Source organism: Amborella trichopoda, chromosome 6, assembly GCF_054954075.1.
Source record: "Amborella trichopoda isolate Santa Cruz 75 chromosome 6, AtrichopodaSantaCruz75HAP2 v2.0, whole genome shotgun sequence".
In the NCBI taxonomy this organism is placed as follows: domain Eukaryota; kingdom Viridiplantae; phylum Streptophyta; class Magnoliopsida; order Amborellales; family Amborellaceae; genus Amborella; species Amborella trichopoda.
Genome location: NC_142341.1, coordinates 8,116,594 through 8,127,491, shown reverse-complemented (window position 1 = coordinate 8,127,491; position 10,898 = coordinate 8,116,594).

Genomic DNA, 10,898 nt, shown 5'->3' with positions numbered 1-10,898 from the left:
GAGACCATTTAGTTTTAGCACAAGAAGTTCACAATTACTCTTGTCTTTTAGATTTCAAATCGGGTAGTTGTGATCATGTCAATGATTAGATTTGATGCTAAAAATAATTTTCTCAAACTTCGTGGCACACCCTAAGTCGTCCAATTTGACGTCTGATGGCTATGAATAATTGTGACCTCTTTGTAAGAAGGATAAATAATCTCATAGTATACAATTCATTATGAAATTTGGAGTTTAAAAAATTGTGTAGATCGTTTAAATAGATGGTTTAGATAATGTGTCACACAATTACAGAATTTTCAGGACTAAAAATATTTTTTCATTATTAGTATTATTATTATTATTATTATTATTATTATTATTATTATTATTATTATTATTATTATTATTATTATTATTTTCTTTTCATACATCTTAAGGTTGACACAATGTGATGCATCTTATGGGTGAGCAGACTAATTGTAGGGCTTTTAGATGTGAGAATAATCTTTTCGGTTAGGATTTTGATGTGTTCCGTACTCCTATAATATAAGGTTGAAAACTATAAAACTTTTCATTTTGTAAAAGGGGACAACAGATGTACGTCCAAAATGTTTTCCACTAGCCTAAGTTCCCATTCATATTATTATCCCAAAAGTATGATAGAAGTTCAAAAATGAAAGTGAATGTATTAAGTAAAAGCACCATATCAAATTGGGGTCGTAGAGGTATCGTCCTAGTGACCACGTTGTGGTTTTTATTCCCACCATTAACATCATGCCATTAATACTTTCAAAAAGCTAACTCTTAATTTATTTGAAAAATCGGGTAGGGGCCTCTTTTCCCTACGTAATTACCCAAAAAGAAAAAAAAAAGCACTATATCAAACTAAAGAGGATGTGGTTTGTATAAGGTTTCAGCCTTAAATAATCCAATTAAGGTGCACCGCCAAATTTTATCATAAAATGTAATTTTGGTATAAACAATTCTTAAGATTATTTGAAAATCTATTTTCATAACTAATTATAAAATTGTAAACTCCATAAATGGTCAAAATCAAACAAATCTATAAATATATGAAAATCATGAAAATTGACGGTCTAGATAATGTGTTCTAAGATGCACTATTTATAAGACTCAAAATCTGTTTTTTTCATACTCATCCACCTCGATGCTGAGATGATCAATTAGAGGGTTTTTCAACATTAAACCAACCTTTTCCGGTGGATTTTTGAGGTGCATCTTTAATTCTACATTTTAAAATTGCAACCTTATATAAACTTTTTCCAACTAAAAGAAAACATAAGAGTTTTGAAGGTGTAAATAATTGTCCCATTTACCTAATTTTTCATTCATAACATTTATTTATTTTTGTCATTTTACCATTATTTCATTCATGAAATTATCCATAAAATAAAGACAATTGCCAATATGAGGGTGTTCTATTCTCCCAAACAATGTCTCATCATATAAAGTAAGGTCTTGAAGATCCAAACGTCATATTTTTTTCTCTCCCTTTTTTTTTCCATCACTATGCATGAGGGCGGGTTTCAATTCACAATATTAGAGAACGAACTTGTATGCCGCAAAACCATCTTGTATCATATGCATAATAAATAGTAGTAATATGCAAGTGATATTTAATATTAATCATAGAAACATTTATTGTTGAAAAATATTTTCAATACAACATGGTCTTAGAAATTATTGAATTTATCCTCACAATTAAATAATTTTAGTAAATAATTATGATTTCTTTAAGGATCCAATTTCTATGCGGCCAAGCTTGCATATGTTGAAATGCAGGCCTCCTAATAAATCTATTTTTAGATGGATTTTAGGACTTAATTTTAAGGATGCGTAACCTCTAACATGGAGATCATGAATATGAAAAAAAAAAAAATTAAAAAACTAAATGAATAATTCTAATAAGAAAACATTTGGATTGTTAGTTCTATTGTTTTTAGATGGAACACCTACTTGCATCCATCTTTAAGATGGATGCTTTACCCTTTTTTGACTGTATACGTAGAAATGCGGCCCAGCCCGTATGAAACAATTTTCCTTCTTTAAAACCATGAAAGAAATAAATAATTTAGATGTACTATTTGTGATAAAAAAAGATTAGAGGGAGACAAAAAAATTGCAAATCTAGGGAAATTGTGGGTTCCCTATGTCCAAATCTTATTTATGTAGTATAAATTTAGAAAAGTTGGAAATAATTTTTTAGGTTTTAAAAATATTTATATTAAATTTTTTGTAAAGCCTATTTGTGAGGATTTCTCACGGTTTGTTATAGCATTGGTAATAAAAAGATGTTGTTTTTTGATAAATAAGAATAAGATATTTAAAATATTTTACTATTTGATATTCAATAGTTTCTAAATCGATTATGCTATTTTATTTTTTTATTGAAAGGTGCTCAATTTTTTTATTAGCTACTTTCTCTCATATTTGGAATGCAATATGTTACACTATGGTATTTAACGCTTACGGACAAAGAGAGAAAAGGCCCGCTCCTTGCTTTTTTTGAGGGACCCCCTCGCTCCTTAAGTTAAGGGAGCTCGACCCCTTTCAGGGGCTCATTTCGCTAACGCTACACTCGCTAGCTCCACTCGACTCATTGCTGTTAGGCACGCATAATAGAGTTAAGTTCAAAGGGCTTCTTGAGTAGTAGTGGAGACAGAGGTAGCATCCGCTTTCAAATTCAAATTGGTGTCATCAACAAATTGAGATAAAAGAAGTTGGCAATGATTAGGCAATCAAAGCCCCTTTCTTAAGTTAGGATTTAAATATTAATGTCTCTTTCAAGCCGAATATCATTAAATAAATTATCATGATATATTATTCTTAAATACAAATATTCCTTTAATACATGTTGGGCATGTTGCATTTACTACAAAAGAAGAATGATAAATCCCAAGGAATTTTTATGAAGACAAAAATGATGATTGTGGATATGCATGGGAAGGGGTAAAAGTATGCTAGCCTATGAGATTGTAATATAAAAAGTAACATGACTAAAGTTGTAAAGATAAAAAGATTGATTAAATATATTATATCACCCACGAAAGTAATACTTACAGTATCTCGTAGATCTACTATTCCCTTTGAAGATTAGCCCCTCTACAAGTTTGTGCCACTTAGTTTTGCACCACCCTAAGTCAAAAAGAAAGTTTTGGGTCGCAATTTTATTAAGTTAAAGACTTGCAATAAACTTGTACAGTTTTCTTTGAAAAAACTACCAAATTTACCTTCAAATAAGCACCTTCTAAATTCGACCCTTCTAAATTCGACCACTGTAAGATAGTAGTCAGAGAAAAAGAATGAATGATCAACATATATATTCAAACCATTTATATTCATAACATAATATATTCAATCCATTAATTTTGTAGATTTCGATGGTTTTAAAAATAACTCTCCTAAAAAAAATAAAAATAAAAATATATTGCATGGAAACAACATTAGAGGAAAGAAAAAAATAAGATCCATAAAAAACAATAACCAAAACAAATATAACTTCAAATGCGCTTCATGGAAATTTATTTACCATGCAACATTTGACCAAATAACGAATTTACGTTCTCAAAATGAAGAAACTCTATCTCATTGCGCCTTCCTATCCATTGTTTTTGGTAAATACCTTCCTATCCATATTTGCCTATGACAAATCATGCTTTCTCACTCTCATTGCTTTTTCTTTATCTATTTTTAAAGACAAATATTCCAATAATACACGTTGAGCATGTTTGCATTTAGTATGAAAGAAAAATGATAAATCCCAATGATTTTTTTATGAAGACACTTGCATGCGAAGGGGTAAACGTATGCTAGTCTATAATAAGGTAACATAAAAGTAAGACGACTGAATTTGTGAAAATAAAAAGACTGATTAAATATATTATACCACCTATGAGGGTAACGCTCACAGTATCTCGCAGATCTATTGTGCCCTCTGAAGATTAGCCCCCCTATAAGTTTGTATCATGTAGTTTTGCTTCCTGAGTCAAAAAGAAAGGTTTTAATCACAATTTTATTAATACATGATTTCTAACAAATCCAAAGCATATGAAATGCTGGCAATGAACTTTGTCTTTTAGCAAAAAGGCTTGCAACAAATTTGTATACTTTGCTTTGGAACAACCAACAAATTTACCTTCATGTTAGCACCTTCTAAATTCAACTCTTCTAAATTGACCTCCATAGATTAGATATGAGCTAAAGAATGAATAACCAATATTCATATTCAAACCATTATTGTGTTCATAACATATTATATTCAAACCATTAATTTTTTGGATTTTAATTGTTTTAAGAATTACTATCCACCCAATATATATATATATATATATATATATATATTGCATGGAAAGAACATTAGATGAAAGAGAAAAAAATAAGATCCATAAAAACAATGACCAAAACAGATGTAACTTCAAATAAGCTTCATTAAAATTTATTTACTTCAAATAACTATCTCTCTGGTTTTGGTATGTTAAACTCTCTCTCTCTCCATATGTATAGATATATATATATATATATATATATATAAAAGAAATAATTTTTTTAAAACATGTTGCAATTAATATGAAGAACAATGATAAATCCAAAGAATTTTTGTTATCTTATTTTTTGGACTTCAATAGCTTTAAAAATAACTCTACTCAAAAAAGGGAAAAAAATGCATGGAAAAACCATGAGAGGAAAAAAAAAAATAAGATCCATAAAAAATAATAACCAAAGCATACCTAGATTTGAAAGAAGCATCGTGACTGTAGTCGGAAAAGAGAGCAAGAGGGGAATAAAGAGGATTTTAGGGAAAGAGTTTTGAAAACATTGATAGAGAGACGGTACGGAGTTTTGTAAAATAGAGGAGATTTATTAGGAAAGAGAAAACAAGGACATGTGACACAAAAATAGAAAGGGTGTTGCTCTTGCTTAATATATAATAAATATTTATTTTAATGTTAAAATATATTTTCATTGAGGGAATGAAAAATACAAAGAAGATAAGAGAATAGAGAGAAAAAGAAAAAAGAAAAAGGAAAAGAAAAACAGCGGTAAGGGGAAGATATGGAGGGAAAGAGAGAAAGAGGAAAGGACGGGGAGATAAAAATAGTAGGTATTCCGCATCAACTAAGTTTATTATCTTGCTTAATATATAATAAATATTTGCTTTAATGTTAAAATAGATTTTCATTGAGTGAATGAAAAATACAAAGAAGATAAGAGAATAGAGAAACAAAGAAAAAAGAAAAAGAAAAAGAAAAACAGCGGATGGGGAAGACATGGAGGGAACGAGAGAAAGAGGAAAGCAAGGGGAGCTAAAAAGAGTAGGTATACCACGTCAACCAAGTTTATAATCATATTAGAAGAAAAACAAAAGAAACAGCCAAGTTTATTATCATATTAGAAGAAAAACAAAAAATAGTGCCATTGAAGTTCGGTTTAAAAAAACAAACAATCATATTATTTAATCAACTATAAGATAGGAGGGATTTCTATGCACTATAAATAGAATAAGCATGTATAAAATAAAAGAATGCTTTTTTTTCTTTTTTTTTACAAAGTTACATAGGAATGGAACTTGCAACGTTGTGCTATGAAAACCTAACTACACCATCTTGACCCAATCTCAATTCCTTATATAATAAAAGATTGTTTACAAACCATGTATGGCACCGAAGTTACTTGCATCTATACCTCATTTGGGAAATTTACTAAATTACTCATCACATATGAACTATTTAACATCTTACTCTTGTTTATTTATCTTTACAAATAGCCTATCATTGTTTTGATGAAATATCAAGTTGCTCTCAAATGACGTATCAAAATGAGTTTTTAAATTTATCAAATTACTCCTTAAGTAAAAATTTAGACGGTTCAATTTTTAAGTGTGTTGATAAATTTTACTATTAACCCAGGCACATAGACTAGTTGCATCAACCCTCACAAGGACTCGACCCAAAATTATCCTGAGCCAAAACTTACAAAAAGTTTAAGTCTTGTGGGCTATTGTCCTATTGACCACCACTGTTTAAATGCTAATTCAATTTCCCATAAATTGAAGGACTATTTAAGCTTCAATGGTCCATTTGACGCTCTAAGACTTCTTCTGCCTAGGACTAGCGATGGACAGAGGGGCCGGCCAGCTTGGCCCAAAAAACGTACAGCCTCGGCCATAAACTGTTGCCCTAGGGCTACGCTAAGGTCAGTGCCAGCCTGTTGTTGGATTTGGTGCTATCCAAAATAACCTACATAAATAAATCGCAAATTTCGTGGGATTGATTGAGATATTTTCGTATTATGTGGGATTCACATATTCATGTGGGATTGAGATTGATATTTCATAAGTTTCCTAAGAGAAATAGAAACTCTTGGATATATCTTTTGGTCTTTTGAGATATATGTGACATAGCATAGACTTCTAATCTTATATATATGGTATCAAAGTGTAGAGAATTTTGTGTGCCCTATTTGCGTCACCATATGGGAATGGTGGTTCCTCTAAAGAGAGAGATAAAGTCTCTTATACGTAAGATGTAATTTCCTCTCAGAGAGAAGAGAGCTTCCTATGAAGAGAAACATTACATTTCCTCTTAGAGAGAAGAGAGCTTCATATGAAGAGAAACATTGATGATGCCTCCTGAAGACTCTCGCAGAAGTGAGAGGTTGGTTTCTTGTAGAAAAACGGTTCTCATGGAGATTTTGGGTTGTTTCCCTTTTTAATGAGATAAAGTCTTGTTTGTTCTCAAAATTATTATCTTCTTAGATAGTGGTCTAGTTATGGAATAGAGATGAGAGAATCGGCATGGCACCGTTTGGGAGAGCAGATTTAAAAGAGTTTGCTCGATTGGATATTTTGTCGAGGTTTGATCCAAAATCTTAAATGTAACTTTCATTGGTATAGTGGATTTTCAATTTGCCATGCCCGTGGATGTAGCTCTCTTAGGTGAACCACGTAAAGCTTTATGTTCTTGTAGTATGTATTTCATGTTTTATTTCTTGTACTTTATTTGCCGCAAATCAACCCATCGGGTTAGTGCTTCCGCACACAACAAGTGGTATCAAAGCACAACACCCGCTTCAGTTTGGCCAGGCCCTCCTTTTCCGGTGTTTTTTTTTCATTTTTGCTTCATTTGTTTTTGGCCTGACCTTAATAAGGCCTGGGGCACTTGGGGACAAGAGCTGGGCCCAGGCCAAGGTTGCAACCCTTATGCCATCTTGGCAACACGTATGTGCATTTTTCAATCCTTATTCGAGGAGGGAAATCTAAAATGCATGATATGCACCCATGGCATAGTTCGTTGCCTGTAATGATTGTGAAACAAACCCTTGTTCAGTACAATGTTTTAGATGCAAAAGTCAAGTAGGAAGTTAGTCGGATTTTTGAGAAAAAAAACATTTTTTCTTTGATTTGAGTCTGAACTCCACATTAAAAATGACCTTTTTGAATTCATGTATGATACATGCCATCCATCGACGAGAGGGTTGCAAATGGGTTGGGAGGGATCCTTGTCGACCCCGCTCCCGACCCAACCTAACTATGTCTAAGTCAGATCTAGACTAGAGTCAGGTCCAAGTCACTTGAATATCAACCCAATCTATCGGGTTGCATCCAATCTGAGTCTAGAAATAAAAGATTCTAAAACTTTATTTTTAATATATATATATATATATATATATATATATATATATATATCATTTATCTTTGTTGCGATGAGGTTACAATTACTTTTAGTCATCCGATGTCAATTGGATGGCTTGGGGTGTGTCCTAAAATTTGAGAAACGTTTTTTCAAAATTTGAGTTTAGTCAATGACACACTCACATTCACCTCATTTGAAATCCGAACAAGAGTTCTTGTGACCCCCTTGTACTTAAAAAATACAGGATATGGTTTCTATAAGGTTGCAACCTTAAACAATCACCTCCAAATTTTATTATAACGTGTAATTATGGTCTAAAAAATAATTAGGATTGTCTGAATATCTATTTTTATATCTAATTATAAAATTATAAGCTCCAAAAATAGTTAAAATCAAGTAGATCTACAAACATATGAAAATCTTGAAAGTGGACGATCTAGGTAATGTGTTGTAAGATGCGCCATTTTCAGGACTCAAAATCTTTCTTTTTGTCATATTCGTACATCTTTATGTCGAGATGATCAATTGGAGGGTTTTTCAACATTAAACAATATTCTCTGATGAATTTTTTAGGTTCATCTGTATTTCTACATTTTAAGGATGTAACCTTATATAAACTTTTCCAAATATAAATCACATTTTTATATGCTTTTCCTACTTATACATATCGAGAATGTTTGGTCAAACCAAGTCAGATCTAGGTTTTGACCTTGTTTGGATCAATGTGAAATGGATCATTAACTGACTTGTTGGATCCATTCTCTAGGTCTAGACCTGGATCCACTCTGGAAAACTGGTGGGTTCGTCGGTCATCCCAACCCATTTCCAACGCGTAGATGTTGAACATGAAAGTATTTCTTTTGATCTTCACAGTCTCACATACAAGCAGTCGCCCGTTCATTATGATCGGTTTGGATTCCATATTTCGTAAATGTCCTTTAATTGGTGTGGTGTCTTTCACACATGTTTATAGGGAGGCTAATGGAGTAGCCGACCTTCTTGCTAAGGGGGGTACTTCTTGTTCTTCTGTTCTTGTTTCTGACGATGTAATTTTTTTTTTGAGTAACTTCTAATAATATCAATGATCTTGGTCAAAAAAAAAAAAAAAGAAAAGAAAAGAAACTCCATGTTTAGCAAGTCGATACACTAAATCATTGGCTTCACCAAAAATATGAGAGAACGATTGCAATTTTTATTGTTCTTCTGCAGTGCTTTATAGCATTAGATGCTAATGCTTTTTCTAAATTTATCTCATCTGTTATGAGAGGAAGATTTCATCCATATGCAGTCAAGTCTAGTGTAAAAAATACCAGCTGGTTAGAATCAGAACCAGCCGGTTAGAACCAGAACCAGCATGTTAGATCGGAACCAGTTAGGGCCGGTTTTGGTGTTTTAATATATATATATATATATATATATATATATATATATATATATATATATATATATATATATATATAACACCACAAAAAAGAATCTGGACCAAAACCAGCTAGAATGCACCCAAACCGGTTCGTTTTATAGTTAACCGAACGATTTTTTAATCGCACCGGATCGGTTCTGAAAAAAACCGCTATAATGCTTCTAATGCCACGCTTTTGCCGTTATTTTTAACAGAGCCGTTATATTTGACAAAACCCATGACTTTTGTCTTATTGAATATTTTATTCAAATGTTCTTGCGTTTTCAGCCTTTTTAGGGTTTTTGAGTTAATTAATAATTGAAATTATTGTTTTAACAGTATAAAATGAAGTATTGGCACCGAAAACACACAGAAATTTGATGTTTTGCCTGTTTTTCGTGTTCTTTGCGTATTAAAAAAAAATCACCATAATGCATATTGTTGCCTTGTTTTTGGATTTTTTTATCAATGAAAATCTAGGAATTTTGTAGATAACAGATTTAGTCAATAAATTCTACTCTGTCTCATTTAAAACACTGGATTTGGAGCTCCATTTTGAGCAACTAGGGCATCAACTCAATTTTATAGCTTGGTTTTGAAAAAGTCTGCCATACTCTAGATTGTTTATTCAAATTTTTTTTTTTTCAATCAAAATCTAGGGCTTTTGTAGATGATGGAGTTAGTCACAAGATTCAATTCCTATTTTCATTGAAAGTCCGATATCGACTCAATTTTTGAGAACTGAGTTGAACAAATCTGGCATACTCCAGATTTTTTAGTCAATTTTGGTTTCAATCAAAATCTAGGGCTTTTGTCGATCATGGAGTTAAGTCACAAGATTCAAGTCCTAATTTCATTGAAAATCCGATATTTGGTGATCGATTTTGACATATTACAACATCTATTCATTTTTTCTCAACTGAGCTGAAAATCATCTGCCAACTGCTCAATTTGATGATCGATTTTTACAACTGAGATCACATGTATGAATTTCACGTGACGTTTCATGTAGTATTTTTGTTAACATGATTTTTAGTTGCTCGAGTATTTGTTTCCCACTTTGTTTTGCTAAAAAAATAATTATTTTGCTCAAACATTATTCAGTTACCACAATGGAAAAATCACTTAGTCACTTGAATTCGAAACTGGTGGGTTTTTACAGTTCTTTGGGATTTTTAAAAGATTTAACACTAGACATCAGTGTCAATAATTAACACACTCAGTGTTTGATGTTTTACTTATAAAGGTTTTTTTTGTTGTTCTTTATTAACTTGGGGTTCTAAGCTACAAGAGACTTGACATCTATAATGATATATGAAAGTGCTTTCGTTTTATTTTTAAAAATATTGTTATTTTTTTGTGCTTTATTATGATGGGGTTCATCAAATTAAGACTGCTATGGGAATCCATAGGTTCTGTGAATATTTTTTAGTTCATTCGACTTTTATATCCATTAATTGGCTATTTGATATCAAACTACTCTTGGTTTGGCAGCAGTGCAATTGCAGTCATGTATGTTCAAATGTACATGTATCTAACTAGGCATGTCTATCTATGTATGTGGAAGAATGCACCTTTGTTTTCTATGAGCATCAACAGTATCTTGTCTTACATGTGGTGTGTAATGTATTAATGTGGGCATTATTGTATGTGATATATAGGTGTACAATGGTAAGATATGTTAAAAAATGGACAAAGATATCTAAGAACCAAAATTGTCAAGCCTTCACATAGAGCAATAGCATTTGGTGAATTGGCCAACTCCGGCATCAGGTTTTTGATATACTTCAGAAACCAGAACACATCCCAAAAATTATTGTGACTCCAAAACCTCATCCTAGTGGCATCTAATGCCTTTCAAA